The sequence below is a fragment of the Ostrea edulis genome, chromosome 8 (assembly GCF_947568905.1).
Source record: "Ostrea edulis chromosome 8, xbOstEdul1.1, whole genome shotgun sequence".
NCBI classification, from domain to species: domain Eukaryota; kingdom Metazoa; phylum Mollusca; class Bivalvia; order Ostreida; family Ostreidae; genus Ostrea; species Ostrea edulis.
This window is the reverse complement of record NC_079171.1, coordinates 62,512,523-62,529,407: the sequence shown is the minus strand read 5'-3', so window position 1 is coordinate 62,529,407 and position 16,885 is coordinate 62,512,523. Positions and strand designations below refer to the sequence as shown.

The window sequence follows — 16,885 nt, the reverse complement described above, 5'->3', positions numbered from 1 at the left end:
TCTTATATGCAGCAGGCAGTCTTCGAGAATAATTCCAGAATGAATAATTCCAGAATGACAAAATTCAGTGTTGAATGACATTCTATTAATTGTGCCAAAATCCAACTACTCACAATGGTCAAGAAATGAGATTGACATTACGCATTCATCCATTTGTATGAATAACAGCTGTTTTCTGTACCGTGAAAAAGAGCAATGAAGTCGACAAACAGTTCCCTTCAGATACAGTTTCAGGATGTCAAAAATTGAGTTCCCATCGTCTTGACTTCCACTTTGCGTGTACATAATATTTCTATCCTTAAAATAAAATTAATCAGGAAATTGAAAGTTTGGTTGGCCAACGATTGATATTAATGAACTATGCTCTACTTTGTCCCTTAATTCATAGATCAGTTGAATCTTATACAAATATTTATTGTTGCACTTTACGTTTAAGAAATTCAAGCTGGAATCACACTCTCTAAGCCTTGTTTTTCTTCACTATCTTGTCTGCAAGGTTGAGCCTTATGTGTAAGCTTCTTTACATTGTGTAAATTCATATTTGTTCAAATCTAAATCCTGGGGTTGAGTGGGCCACAATAAGCAATAGGTGTTTTGCATAAGAATATAAAGAAAAAATTCTCTTACCAATAACAGGTTGGAATGTTTAGTCATATTAATATGTAAACACCCTGATGTAGTGTAGATTCAAGTTTGTTCCAATCATGACCCCTCGGGCGGAGTTAGTCCACAATGTGATCAAAATTTTGCATAGATTGCATGTATATAAGAAAATCTCTATATACTAGTAATTGTCTGAAGAAGAGCAAAGACATGATTAGTCAGATGGATGAAAGATGAAGATAACGAACAGTGCATGATCAAGCTCATAACTCCTATACATGTGGAAGCATCATCAGGAAATGTAGATTCAAGTTTCCTTGAATCGTGATACCCCAACCCACCCCCACCCCCAAGGAATGGTATTGGGCAAAACTAGAAGATTAAAGTTTCACGAAATAAAAAAAAGATAATCTTCTCAAGAACAGCACATGCATGATTTAATAGTCATATGTCTAACGACGTGATCGTGTTTGAGGGTGAAGCAAAAGGTATTGGTATCAGTACCAATGATGAGAGTATTTATAACGCAATTGATGTAATATTTAACGTCGGTGTTTAGCAAATCTATAAACGTAGGAGACATGGTACAATCTAGAAGTTAATAGGTCTATATGATAGAGAAAATATAGTATGCATGCTTATATGGAATTCATGTAACATATCTTGGGTAGACGAGAGAGGAAATACATGCCCTCATGCTTGCATTCGAATCGATGCTAATTTGACCAAAATTGTCAAATTCCATAGATATGTTTGATTTTTTCCATAGTTTCCCATATTTTCCTTCTAAACATGTATATATGTGTTACCTTCGTAACCTAGTTCCGCTCTCACTGCCCATATAGGGCCATCACATCACAATGCGTTCTAAATTCTCTCATCGTGTATACTAATACCAATACAATTCTTCGCCCTTCGGGTCATGAGAGGGATTTGCCCTCTGTTACTATGCAAGCATCCTCAGATAGTGAAGATAAAGTTTGTTCAAATCATGACTCCCGGGGTAGGGTGGAGCCAGAATATCTGATCAGATTTTTACATAGGATTAATATTATAGAAAAAAGAACCTGCTGGTGAAAAACAGCATACATAGCCATAGTGGCTTAGATGAGCCTTGTGATTAATGGACCTCTTGTTTTATTACCAATTAATTAACGGAATTTTATATTTGCACCAGTAGTTTCTGTAGAGAGCTCATTCTTTCATACTGGTGATTAAAGATGGGACAAATGTAATGACTTTTTTAAAAATCAACTCGATTTTCAATGTTAATTCGTAGATTAGAAGTAATATGTTGATGACAATTAATTTTAAACGGCGAAATCTTAATTCATATTTTTGTCATGAATACATTGAATTTTATGAATGATTTTATAGTAAATTACAGTTTAATATTTCTGCATATGGTGAGAATTAAAAACATGCATTCCGATACAAATGGAATACTGTAATTTATTCCGATTTATGTCACATGCACCCATCTTTGTCCCATTTCGATGCATAAATCTATGCAACTTTTTAAAAAGTTTTAAGACATTCAATTTTACATCTTTTTACATCATTAATACTAAGAAAATATATATTAAAAGGAGACTTCCTCATTTTCTCCAGTTTCATAGAATGACCAACAGGCATATTCAAAGAACCGGTGAACCTTTCCAAATATTCTTATCAAAAAAAACAATTTCCAAGATAAGTAAATAAGCCTTTATTAGGTACATGTAACAAAGAATATTTTATTTCCATAATCGATATTATAAGTTTATTGTGATTCATGTTTTAGAGTAACACAATTATAAAACATTTTCTTTTTAAAAAGGTAGGGGAGAAAGAAAAAGCAAACAAAAATAATTCCAGTTTATATCTTTGTCATAAGAATAAGATTTGTTTTTGACGAAAAGGACTACATATTTTCATTTCCTCGATTTTAATACCAGTGAACTGCTTTGTGGAAATTCTCACAATTACTATGGCGAAAAGGTTTACTTGTGTAATACACGAGAGATGTGTAGTGCGTTAACTTGGCCAACGTAAAATAGGTCAGATAACCTGAACATTCGGCTCAACACGTCTATGTGTCACATAAATTCTAACAAATATTTTCTAATGAATCAGGATTTTCCACTTCGTACAAACGCATCTGCTCTTTGGAGATACTAGGTTCTGATTAATGGGAGAGTTTGTTTAACATAAAATGATCTGCATATGATGCACATGTATGAATAGTTATTTAATCTGAATTTTTGAGAACTTTTGAGGACTTAGTCAAAATCTTCTTGTTAAAAAGTAACAATTAAACAGTCTATTGTGGAATTTCCTTTGCATGGGCTCAGCTGACCCCCCCCCCCCCCCCCACCACCACCACCACCACCACCCCGACCCCCTTTTTTCGTACAGACGCTAAGATTAATCACATTAAAGAAGCCGTAATCTTAAATTTGACCTCCCAAATGATTAGTTTTTTTCATTGATGCTAGGAAAACAATTTATTTTCTTTTTATTTTACAAAAACTTCAAGATTTAAGAAATGGTATAGGGTGAACCTGTATAAGAATATAATATTCTACATATAATGAGTGAGTGCACATTGAATTTCATTTAATAATCGACCTGTAAGGCTCTATGAAAGTGCAGTTATCTACTACACAAAACCAATCTAAAATTACTCGGGGGGAAAAAATCTGCGCCTCGTTATCCGTACTGGTTTAGCAAGCAATTAAATCCGACATTTTCTACTATCTCACGGAAACACACTAGCATCAGATCAGTTGTGGAATGAAATGAAGTGATTATCAAGAAGATTCTATTGTTAGCCTTCATCGAGACTGAAATTAAATTTTGATACACATACACAGTGGCTTTGAAACATGATTATCTAAACTCAATATGTAGATTATTAAATTTATTATTCAATATGTAGATTATTAAATCAATTTCCCCAAAATAAATAAATAAAATGAATGTGATGCAAACTAATTTACATGCAGTTTTTACATGCTTGTGTTAATTTCGCCATACCCAGACCTGATTTGCAAAGAAATAAGAAAAGCTGATTTAAAGACTACCCCCAATAGGCCGGGGGGGGGGGGGGGGGGGGGTCGGGAGCCGCTTATCTCCCCTCCCCCTCCCGAAGCTCCAGAATAAATGCATGGTCACTGTACAAAATCCTGTATCCTGAGCATTTCCTACTTGTATTTGATGACAATGGGCCTGATCGTCAATATATATCTATATCAGTGTGTCGTCTTATTTATCCTATAGAACTAAGCGATATACTGGTATTAATAAACTTTGCGCATTGTAGAACAGATATGTATCAATACCAGTATTTTCACTTAGTTCTATATACACTGTTCTACAATGCGAAAAGTTTAATTCAATAAAGATTTTCATAAAACCCATGCCATCACACGAGGATCAATCTACATAACAGGAAGCATCTTAAGAGCTATTAGAAAACTATGCATTTTAAAAGTTGTTTGGCAACATGGTTACTATGCTTGTACTACATGAACATGTTTACGGTGCGTGTTAAAATGTATAAATGATAGCTTTGATGGTTAATTCTCTGTTCATCATGCAGTCTTTGTTTTCCTTCGTGATATATGTTTCTGTGATTTCCCAGATAGCATACGTACGTTGGCACAACGTTGGTCCAATGTAACCGGTTTTGTTGGCCCAACGTTGGGAGGACAATGTTGGCGCAATGTCTAAGTGCAAAAGACGGCCTTTGTTGGCCCAACATGTTGGGGCGATGTTGGCCCAACGTAGTAACACATGCATGTAATCGTTGGGCCAACATTAGGCCAACATAGCAAATTGCAATGTATCGGTAGGCCCATCGTTGGGCCATTACAAGATAAAGATTATTTACCTGTAATTCAAAATTGCCAATATTGGGTCAATACAGTACTTAGCGGACCACGCCAACAGCGAGTGGTCATTTAGATATGAAAATAAAGTTCCTCATAACGCTTTATAATATTAATAGAAGAGTTGTTTTTTAAAAAAAAAGAAAAGAAAGAAAATTCACCATTTGAGGGTCGTATTACTTTAATCCACAATAAAAACGATTCCCCAGAATAAATTTTCCTTGTATCACGTTATTCTTCAGTAAAACTCCGAGATAAGAATGCTGGACGGGTAAAATAGATGCAGGGTTGACCATCCCAACATATCAGATATCAAGATTACCATAGAAACTGGCCAGTCTCAAGCTGTGAAAAACTCCGTCCTAATTGCCTGGTCAGTACATGTGCTCTTATCTTAGAATCTGCTTCCTAAATCCAACACTTTATAGCAGTTATGTAATCTTTGCAATGTGTTAAAGCTTTCTCTTTTGAGTTCATTCTTTTGATATGCAAGGTTAATATTTGTATCCCTGCATTAACGATATTTGCATGAATGTATATTATTTTTTAAAAAATGTTTTTAAAAAAATAAAATAAATCAATTATGTGTGTATATATTTTATAAAAAATTATAAATATTTCAAATCAATTATACATTCTACACTAATCTTAATATTTAAATTAACTCAGCATCCTCTTCTTCAAAACATGCGAGTCATGTGCATTTGTGTGTGCGTGTGTCATAATTTCATCACGATCTTACAACGTTGGCCCAATGTTGGGCCAGTATTGTATTCCCAACTAGCCCTTGTACCAGAGTATGAAAGTGATAAGATGACATTGGCCCAATGTTGGGCCAGCATTGTGTTGACAACAAACTCCGTCACAATATTACAACGTTGGCCCAATGTTGTATTCCCGACTAACCCCGGCATCAGAGTATGAACGTGATATGTTGACATTGGTCCGATGTTGGGCCAACGTTGTTTAACCAACGCCAACCATCGCCAACAGTCCAACCATTAGCCAACTTTGGGCCAACGTAGTCATGCTATCTGGGTTTGGACTTTGTGTATCATAATGCTCCTTTGTGGTTGGTTGAATAAAAATATACAAAACAGGAGTAACTAGAATTACCAAAATACCCGTGATATACCGAAATACCCCCAGAAAACACCGAAATACCCCCTAACCTACCGAAATACCCGATTTTTTCATTTCATATTATTGTAATTGAAATATTTGTATGAGAAGTTTTGATATAAAACCAAGTATTTAATATTAAATTCATGGACTTTTTCTTGTATATTTAAAATTTTGAGAAGTATAAATTGTTCATCTCCTCATTAAATCCCTCTTTAATTTTTAATTGTGAGAATAGAATGAGTTTGATCCAAGCAGATGGTATTGCTTTCTTTATCTTTAACGAGGAGGAGACAATTACCTGCTCAGTTTTTCTTGTGGGTAGAAGATCACAATGATTTAATTAGTGTGTCATTCCTAAATATCAAAACGCCAATGTAAGCTTGCAAACAATGATAATGAGAAAACAATCATTAATTGTTCCTCTAAAATAAAATAAATAAATATTTGTATAAGTATGTGTGTGTGTTGTGATATTTTATCGACCTTTATAGTAGTTAACTTGTCTCAAGCCGTCTCCGATGTGAAACATACAGGAAAAATTCCATAGATTATGAAATACTTGGTTTTATATATATAAAAAAATTCTTACAGAAGTATTTAAATTACAATAATAATAATAACTAGTTCTAATTGTAACGGGGACCGTTACATATGTTCCCCAAACCTCCCCCAATTAAAAAGTGATGTCCTTTTAAATCTATAGCAAAAAATCATTTTATTTTAGTCTTTAATTACATGTAGTACATTCAATATGGTCATTTCAGTACCAAGAAATGAAAGAAAGTGTTGCACGTGCATGCACGCGCACGCGTGTACGATTCCGAATTTTTGTTGATGTCGTTCAACAGGCATTTGTATCATATACCCACAGTATGAATTTCATAACGTTTCCACCAAATATAAGAAAGTTATAGCGATTTTAAAATCGTCCAATCAGAATTCAGCACACGTGCATACACGTGCTTAGCAGTAATTCTAACCACAGCAATTTGTAAGGAGTACCAAGACACATCTAAACCATTAATATCAATAGAATTTGATGAAAAACAAAAACCTTATCGTCCTTTAAAAATTGAACATTTAAAAAACGTTGCACGCGCATGCGCGTGTACGTTGGCATTTTTTTATTACACCAATATATAGATACACATATTGTCTACTTATGCTGTGAATATCATCTCATTCGCTTCATAAATAAGATAGTTACAAACATTTTAGTATTATCCAATCAAAATGAAGCGCACGTGCATGCGCGTGCAAATTGGTAATTTTGACTATGTAAATCAGTTAAGGGTCTCAATATCTACCTATGATATGAATTTCAAGCCATTTCAATGAACAACAAAAAAGTTAGACTGATTCCAAAGTTAGTGTACACATTTTGGAATGCGCGTGCACGCGCATGCGTGCGCGTGCTGACAAAATAACTATTATTTTTCATATGTACAAATGATATACTATCATCCTATTTAGGTTTTATATCGCTTCCTTCAATATTCTGATTTTCCATTTTTTGTACCAAAATTGCAATGCACGTGCGCGCGCGTGCATGCACGTGCAAACAAAATGACTATCACTATGCACATCTACAAACGCTATACTATCATCCTGGAAAGTTTCATATCGATCCCTTTTGTAGTTTCTGAGAACACTACCGGACAAAAAAGTACCGGAGAAAAAGAATAATAATAATAATAATAATAATAAGAAACAGAGTAAAAACAATATGTTCCCAAACTTTGTTTGGGGAACATAATAATAAAAAAAGAAAAATCATAATATGGAATTCCATATACGACAGCCAACAGTCAACTGCCAATATTTTATATTTAAGCTCGGGCTCGGATGCCCATTTATCTCTCTCTCTCTTCCCGCGTGTTCCCACGAGTTGGACGGCATATCAGAGTATTGTGTATATTGTAAGTTTATTGTTGGATCAGTGATCTATTATATATGATTCCTACCTAAGGTGATTTAGTTGTTTTTACTGTTTGGGGAAATCACTTTATTGGCGTCGCCGGTAGGATATCTGGCGGTCTTTTGAGACCGAAGCGGTGCCTAGGGGACACCGCGCGGTTTGGCCACATGTAATCAATTTTGATTTAATTAATCTTTTAAGCATTAAATGAGTCGTTGTGAATTTAGTATGAGCAAATTTATGTAATTTCACTTATTCATTTTCCTGTTGATCTGATCTTGTGCTAGGCCCATAGTACAGCATTATTTATTTGCATTTGTTCAAAGTTGTCAGGCAGGAACAATACCAGTATGAGTCAAAAGCAATGGTCATTTGGTCGGGGGAGGGGGAGTCCCAGGCTCATGAGCGGAATGGGTGTCCTGGGGGGGGGGGGGGGGGGGGGGCTCTCAGCCTGACAGGGTGGACCAGCTCTTTGGATTTGTAACTCCATTTAGACCACCAGTGTTTAGCATGCCAGGCGTTCGAGGGGGTGAGGACAGTATTGTGGTTGAGGAAGTACAATGATTGGGATAAGCAAATTGCTTAATGTGACAATGGCGCGTTACCAGCTAGTGTCAATGTGACATTTCAAAAATGAATGCGCCAAATTAAAATTTTTATGAGACATTTTAAAATGACAAGCCCGAGAGACCAGTAAATTATAATTTAAACACTACTGACAGACTGTAATGCTGTGGATAACTTTAGATTTATTATTTGTGTTAAATTTACGTTTTGTTAGGCCATCCTTAAAAATATCTTCGTTTCCCGCACCCGACCCGCCATTTTCAACATGGGTCGGTCGGTCGGTAGATTTTTTTTTCCTAATTGAATGTCTGTCCAAAGCATTCATATGGTTTCATGACAGTGTAGTTTGTTTGATATTCGTAGGATTGGTTAACTATATATCGTTAACCGATTGGTGACTGTATTATCTGCCATAATACTATCCATCTCATTGAGATCCAGCCTCACCCTCCAACACCTCCCAAATGCATCAACATAGTGAAGTTGGAAGTGTCTTGTAGTAACATACATATGCTCCGTATGGGACGTATGGGTTGTCGCATGGTTTAAAAATAAATAAATATAAATAAATAAGGACCATCGTGTACCAACACGACTAATGACTGTGGTACTGTCTTTTGATGGCCGGACACATACATATGGTCATATGTCATAAATCATAATTAAATAAAGAAGTAACTTATAAATGAGTAATAAAATTGATAAAGAAAATTTATTATAATAATTTTTATTTGATTTATTTAATAATTTATGTTTAATATATTATATTTTTTTATAAATAACAGAATATTTAATATTTATTTGGATTTTAATAGAAGGTAATAATTAGTAATATTAGTAACAGGAAATAGTAATAGGGATGTAGGTATGTATATACATATGAAATAACTAAAATATATACAGAAAAGAATTAGGGTAGGGTCGCCAAAGAAAATTTTGATAATAGAGTGCTACTAGTTATTAGTTATTAATCATAAATTATGCCATACAACAATTTTGAGATCGTCATTAGGCAAGAATTTTGAGGTCATCATCAGGTGCTACACCTCATACCCTGTACCATGTTTCTGTAGCTAGATCCAGCTAATATAGCACGACATGGTTCCCTAACTCTTATTCGATAGTATGTATTATGTATGTAAACTAAAGATGTATATCGTAATAAAATAATAAAGTAAAAAAAGTTAATGAATTCATATAACAAATTAGTATGACATAGACTAATTAATGACTATATTAATGGCTATAATAATTGATTTTAAAATTAATGTATACCCGTGATATTACAGCATAATAATTTACATATAAACACACATTTACATATGCACAGATATATACACATAATATAATAATAATTGTAATCCATACATATGGACATATCCGTATTCATATAAAGAGAAAGGAGGGAAAGAAAGAAAGAAAGAATTTTTGGGGGGGCGTAAGCAGGATTCGTAACCGCGCACATATAGATGGTAGGCCGTGTGATCTTGAGCCCAACGCTCTAACCACTCGGCCACGGAGTCCATACGTTATTTAATGCCAAAAGTTCATTAGAATGCTGTAAAATTAAGTTTAATATAATAATTATTAATGTTTGTAAATTTATATGTTGTAAGTTTAGATGTTGTAAGGGTTTGTAAGCATATACGATAAGAAACTTTTAGTTATGGTAGTAAATATTTGTTAACGTTACAGTGCTATAAAGATTGCGTATAAATTTATAATGTTAAACGGATTTCGTATAAACATTTAAACGATGAAAGGACGTTTTCCGATGTATTGCTCAGATCTATCTTTCGAATAGTTTTGGTTACGATCTCACGGTCGTCCCTAAAAATTGTGACAGAAAACACGGCGAACTTCGCCATGTTTTCAAATTATGACTGTTTGGTCGTAAAAATTTCTCTTTCGGAGCAACTCCGCTTTTGTCCATACTTTGTGTGTTGGAAATAGCCGAGTAGTTCCGGTTATCCACAGAATTCTGTACAAGGGAAATAACTCCAAGGCTCAAAATAATATACAGAACGATTCCGGTCAAGATCCGGTTTAAAAAAAAAAAAGAACGTCCAATGACCGAAGAAAAAAAAATTCGGTCGCAACGTTTTCACACAGTCAGTCGGGTGCGGGAAACAAAGCTATTTTTAATTTTGGCCTAAAGTAAGGATTCTCATCGTGATTGTCCACGTCATCGTCTCCTTCTGCTCCTGCATTGTCTACTGCCAGTATTGGCTGATTATTAAGGCAAAAATTAATGTAAGTTTGCCCTTTGTCAGGCTTAAGAATTTTTTTCCGTGGCATCTCCAGTCCGTGCGCATTGAAATTGCAATTTAACGGTATTATCCAATCAGATAACTTTTTACTGTTTGATTAGACACTGAGGAAATCTAAGTCATACTTGCGCTTAAAAGAACGTAAAGTTGAACTATTACTAAAGCATTAAGTCTCAATATACCTGGCGAATTGCCAATACGAAGCTAAAGTGACCAGGGTTAAAATGTAAATATGTTAAAAGAGTATTTTATAGAATTTAAATAGTTTCATTGTTATTGACATCTGTATTAATATAGGGAGGTGACCATTGTACATTGATCTGGTGCCTTTTAATGGGATTCGAAACTGTGACTGTGAGATGTAGGAGAGTTTGACTTGAAGATGGGTACTTCTACTTTCACTTTAAATGGTAAGTTGAAAACAGCATGATACATCTTTGATGCAAAATATCTCGAAAAGGAATCAAGGACCCCTATTGCAAATTTGGCCTTGTTGGAAATGTTAGGATTTTTGCTAAAAGTTGAAACCTGTTAATATACTGTGCAATTTTTTTTTTGGGAATCACGAGGGTTTGAAAATGGGTCGATTATCGTCATTTTTGGTGACATTTTACTCTCAGGATGACAGGTGCTTGATTGTATTTCAACCCATTACCAGGCTAGCAGCAGGTGTCATCATGGACCTTCAAAATCTTTCATATGTGTACTTTCAAGATGCATATACATTATGTGAAAAAATTGGTTGCCATGGTAACAAAATATGAAATTTAAAAAAATGGTCTCATGGAGGCGAATTTTCCTCCATTTTCTGGTAGTTTGGCCTTAAGCACAAGTCACCATGAACCTTGGATTTCTCCAAAGAATATTGGGGTTTTTTGTCTATAAATATGATGTTTATGCTTTAAATATGAAGTTAATACTCAATATTATCGATCATTTTGAAATTGAAGGTCATCGTTTAGTAAGTATACTATGTCTGAAATATTTTCAGCATTGGTCTTGACTCAACGCGAGAAATTTTTTCTCAGTAGTAAATTTTCTGCAAAAGTTTTTCATCATGCTGATGATGATCTGTGTCATCTATGGACTGGATCAGTGTCTCGTGACGGGTATGGTTATCTACAAATTGTGTTGCGTGGTAAGAGGCGGAAACTTGTCGCACACCGGCTGTCTTATTTTATTAGGCAAGGGTTACCCAGGCTCAATCCACACATGCTTGTGTCACAATAAATTGTGTGTCAATGTGGACCACCTGACTCTAGAACCTGCTCCTATAAATTTATCTTGGACATCTTGTGTTCTACGCAACACATGTTTGGGTCATTCCGGATATGAGAATTGCAGATTTTAGGTGTTTGCATGTTCGAGTTATGGTAAATTACACTTTCCAATTGCTGTGATTATTTCTGAATTCAGTATTCTGTTTTGTTTGTTTACACTACTAACTTGTATCATTTCTCCTTGCACTACACAGCATTCTGTGTGTGTCTGTGTCTGTCTGTCTGTCAAAAAGAAACAAGAAATGAAAAAGCTCCAAAATGTTTCAATTTTTATTCATTTTTATTAACAAAATTCATTTCATGTTGCATAAGGATTCCTCCAGTATGTGTGATCCACTGTACCATTGGAGAACACTGATTTTTCAAAAACTTTTCGGTATGTCCTTCGCATTCTGGCATGAAATTGTCTCTGTTTGACTTTCTTCCTACTTTGCCTTTCTTTATAGTACTTGGCAAGGCAGTCGAGACGGGACATGTGGAGACTGTAAAGGGTGTTTCGAGCCATACCTGATGCCCAGCCGTTTAGCCAGAATGGAGGTCGACCTTCCTGTACATTTTGTGTCGGAATGAATGGCCGAATGACATAGTCCTTCGAAGTTCTTGGGCCAATTAGTGTTCTTTGGAGCCACTGTGAAGCAACGGTGGTGAATAGATTCCACTTTATTGGTATTAGTAAGTTGCTTAAATTTGCTCATGCTAGTTAAATCGGCGAAACGGGTAAGTTGTGATATTAACTTCTCTTCATCGTTTGGTGTCAGTACGAGATATTGATGCCGAGGAAGACTTCTTAACACTTTCTGCAATGTAGACACACGACAAAATACCGAAACAGTTGAGCATAGTTGGTGATTTCCAGTGAAACATGGTACAATGTTTATAGCTGCTTGCTTTATTTTCTGGAGGAAGCGTGTTGAAATTGATTTCTTCCAACGAATAATTTCAAAGTAAAGCCGTGACCTTATTGCTCGGGAGACATGTCTGCAAAATGTGTCACTGTCCAGCCCATCAATGAATGATTTTAATTTTAAGTTTTGCAATTTTTTTGCAAATTTCTTAATTTATGAATCAGGCAGTGGAAATGTGAGATAGATGGTGAGAATTCTCTCACCACTTTCTCAACTTTACCACATTGGTCACTGACCTGATTGACAAAATATTTTCAATTTGATATGAGTTCAGATTGACTTTGGCCGAATAGCCTTCAGAAGAGGCAATAGATTTATCAGTGGCGTAATTTTTTGAACAGCCCTGATGATCACATTTGCCCCTCCTGGTGCATGTCTTGTTGCAAATGTTCAATGCTACAACAAGTTTGCGGCTTGTGCAACATTCGGCTACAGGAGTAATGGACATTGTTCCAGCTTCCATCCCAGACTGTATCCGGTTGTTGTAGGAAGTGTCCATTTGTAGGTCCACTTTATTGCCTTGGCCTTTGAACTCCTGAACTCTTCTTATGTAATCTTGATTTTCAGCATCGATTTCTTGTTTTCCTCCTTCGCTATGTCAGCTGCTTCACTTAAAACTCTGTTTGAAGTTTTCAATAATGGCGGCTTCACGTTTAAACAAGCCAGGAGGAACTGAACATCAGATGGGCCCATTTTCGTTTTTAGCATTGGCAGTACCAGAGCAGAGTGCATGAGACATTTATGGTTTTTGCCTTTGTCATAAAGGCTCGCCATATCAGTCTCATATTTACAGTTTAAGCAGATGTCCCCAAGTTGGATGTCTGTGAGATTTCTAATTTCATTTTCGGTTTTTTACAAATTCCAAAGTCATGATTGTCTAAAAAAAATTTGAAACAGATATTCGTTTTTTCCAGATTGATGATCTGGTTTTCTTGGAAATTCGATGGATCTTCAGATGTCCTCTGGCTGGATGGACCAGCCGGCCGCAGAAGCATTGGGGCAGCAATGTTTGTTTCCCCTCCATTGAAGTTGATTCCCTGATGGAGGGAGTGTGAGGGGCGTACAATTGGATTACTACCTCCGACTTCGCTGATGGAAAGGGAATGATTTGTTTTTCTATTCTTCCAAAAGGTGTTATTTAAATCAAAGTTAAAATGTTTCCTCTTCCTCCCCCTTCGTTTTGCGGTAGGATTTATTAACTCACTCATCACTGTTTCCCAGTATTTCATCTACACAAACTAGCTCAATTATGACGTCACAATAGACAGTTATGATGTCATCATTGATTGGGATGCTTGCTCTTGTTTTTTTTTTTTTTTTTTTTTTTTTTTTATAGAGTTATTGTCCTTGGCAAATTTATTTCCTCTCACTCCCCTCTCTTATTTTGGCCTACATTTACTTATTAGGTAAAAGTAGGATATCAAAGTCATTATTAAAGATGTGATATTATAGACAAAGCAATTTTTAGGGCAAATTCCTTATTGAAATAAGTTCAGGGTTCGAAATTAACTCATGTCCGTAAGTCCGAGACTAGTAAAAAACGTGTCGGACTAGTGAACTCTCTATAGCACTAGTCCGTACGGACTAGTGAAAATCCGGAAATCAATCTTCAATGTGGTAAAGATTTTTAGGAAGATTTGTCTGAGTCTCTTAGATGTTTGAACTTATGTTTGATTACCTGCATGGTCAAGTGTTTGCATGACTATGACATCCTGATCTTCCAAACACATGGAGTACGTTCAAGACCGCCGTTCTTCGAACGTGCACACATTGTCAAATTCCTGCCGATTCCGAACGCCGAGTACACATCACGAGAACGTGTTCTAGGTGTAAGAATTGCAAGTAGTGTGGTTTGAGAACATGCACGTTTGTGCGCACATGTTCTCGTCATTCGCGACTCTAACACAGTAGTTCATAACACTATAGCTCATGACTTGGTCAATCGAGTGAATTTTATTGACTTTATTGATAAAATTTCGAACTCCTGTGACTCTAAAATCTGAGCACCAAAACAACAGGAACATCGATCTCGAACGCACTTATGGACGTTTATAAAAGGATTAACTCGGAGGTTAATATTGTATGCTTCTGAAGATTTTGAATGTGAAATAAAATATGTTGGTCTCTTTTTCTTCTGTAGGTGTCAGAAATTGAATTGTTTGCAACTGTGATGTGTTTGGTTTGATTTAAATGAAGATCATTTTATGATATACTGGACGGACTAGTGAAATGCTTTGCGGACTAGTGAACATCAACAGTGACTAGTCCGTACGGACTAGTGCTTGAAAAAGTTAATTTCGAACCCTGAAGTTTGATTGACTTGAAATAACAGAAAAGATAGGCTCTCCATGATTGCTCATGTTAACATCCTTAGAGGCCATTTCAGTTTGTGTTTTTAGCTCACCTGAACCGAAGGTTCAAGTGAGCTATTCTGATCACTTTTTGTCCGTCGTCTGTCTGTCCGTCCGTCTGTTTGTTAAACTTTTCACATTTTTGACTTCTTCTCCAGAACCACTGGGCCAAATTCAACCAAACATGGCCAAAAGCATCCTTGGGTGAAGGGCTTTCAAGTTTGTTCAAATGAAGGGCCATGTCCCTTTCAAAGGGGAGATAATCACAAAAATGCAAAAATAGGGTGGAGTCATTTAAAAATCTTCTTCTCAAGAACCACTGGACCAGTAGAGCTGAAATTTACCTGAACGCTTCCTGACATATTGCAGATTCAAGTTTGTTCAAATCATGGCCCCCCAGGGGTAGGATGGGGCCACAAGAGGGGATCAAAGTTTTACATACAAATATATAGGGAAAAACTTTAAAAATCTTCTTCTCAAGAACCACTAGGCCAGAAAAGCTGAGATTTACATGAAAACTTCCTGACATAATGCAAATTCAAGTTTGTTCAAATCATGGGGCCCCTGGGGTAGGATGGGGCCACAACGGGGGGATCAAAGTTTTACATACAAATATATAGGGAAAAACTTTAAAAATCTTCTTCTCAAGAACCACTAAGCCAGAAAAGCTGATTTTTACATGAAAACTTTCTGACATAGTGCAGATTCAAGTTTGTTCAAATCATGGCCCCCGGGGGTAGGATGGGGCCACAAGGGGGATCAAAGTTTTACATACAAATATATAGTTAAAATCTTTTTCTCAATAACCACTGAGTCAGAAAAGCTGATATTTACAAGAAAACTTTCTAACATAGTGCAGATTCAAGTTTGTTCAAATCATGGCCCCCGGGGGTAGGATGGGGCCACAAGGGGGGATCAAAGTTTTACATACAAATATATAGGGAAAAACTTTAAAAATCTTTTTCTCAAGAACCACTAAGCCAGAAAAGCTGAGATTTACATGAAAGCTTCCTGACATAATGCAGATTCAAGTTTGTTCAAATCATGGGCTCCGGGGGTTGGATGGGGCCACAATAGAGGATCAAAGTTTAACATACTAATATATAGTTAAAATCTTTTTCTCAATAACCACTGAGTCAGAAAAGCTGATATTTACAAGAAAACTTTCTGACATAATGCAGATTCAAGTTTGTTCAAATCATGGCTCCCGGGGGTAGGATGGGGCCACAAGGGGGATCAAAGTTTTACATACAAATATATAGTTAAAATCTTTTTCTCAATAACCACCGAGTCAGAAAAGCTGATATTTACAAGAAAACTTTCTGACATAATGCAGATTCAAGTTTGTTCAAATGATGGCCCCCGGGGGTTAGGATGGGGCCACAAGTAAGGGGGGGGGGTCAAAGTTTTACATTTACATGAAAGCTTTCTGACATAGTGTAGATTCAAGTTTGCAAAGGGTGGTTTGGGTCATAATAGGGACTAAGGTTTTACATGCAAATATATATGGAAAGTCTTCAGATATGGGCCAAGGTGACTCAGGTGAGCGATGTGGCCCATGGGTCTCTTGTTTCACATCAGATTTCTTAAATACAATTTGGTAATATTATTGGGAATCAAAATTATGTGTTTTTCACTCAATTCTGGGACTTTATTTCAATTTTCAAATTTACCAAGGGGAAGAACTCTGCTGGAAACAGTGATGTGAAGAGAGCAATTTTTGTTCACTCATTTCAAGACATAATTAACAATAACTCCCCATGTATGATACATCATTTTATTCGGAAAAACTTCAATTTTTAAACAGTGAAGATATTTCATAATGTTGTAGAATTTCCGCAGTCTTTAAAGTCTCAATATACCTGGCGAATTGCCAATACGAAGCTAAAGTGACCAGGGTTAAATGTAAATATGTTAAAAGAGTATATTATAGTATTTAGATAGTTTCATTATAACCCCCGCAACAAGTTGTGGGGGGGGGGGGGGGGGGGGTG

The 16,885-nt window shown here is 35.9% G+C and overlaps 1 protein-coding gene and 1 long non-coding RNA gene across 2 annotated transcripts in view; both read left to right on the top strand.

Annotated features, from left to right (window-relative positions):
- LOC130049243 (slit homolog 2 protein-like) overlaps positions 1-16,885 on the top strand; it is a 126,702-nt gene that overhangs the window by 30,627 nt on the left and 79,190 nt on the right. The window lies entirely within an intron of this gene.
- On the top strand, positions 7,462-16,503 carry LOC130049244 (uncharacterized). Its single transcript, XR_008797735.1, has 3 exons — positions 7,462-7,519; positions 10,653-10,765; positions 12,082-16,503. It is a non-coding gene; the product is annotated as an uncharacterized LOC130049244 (long non-coding RNA).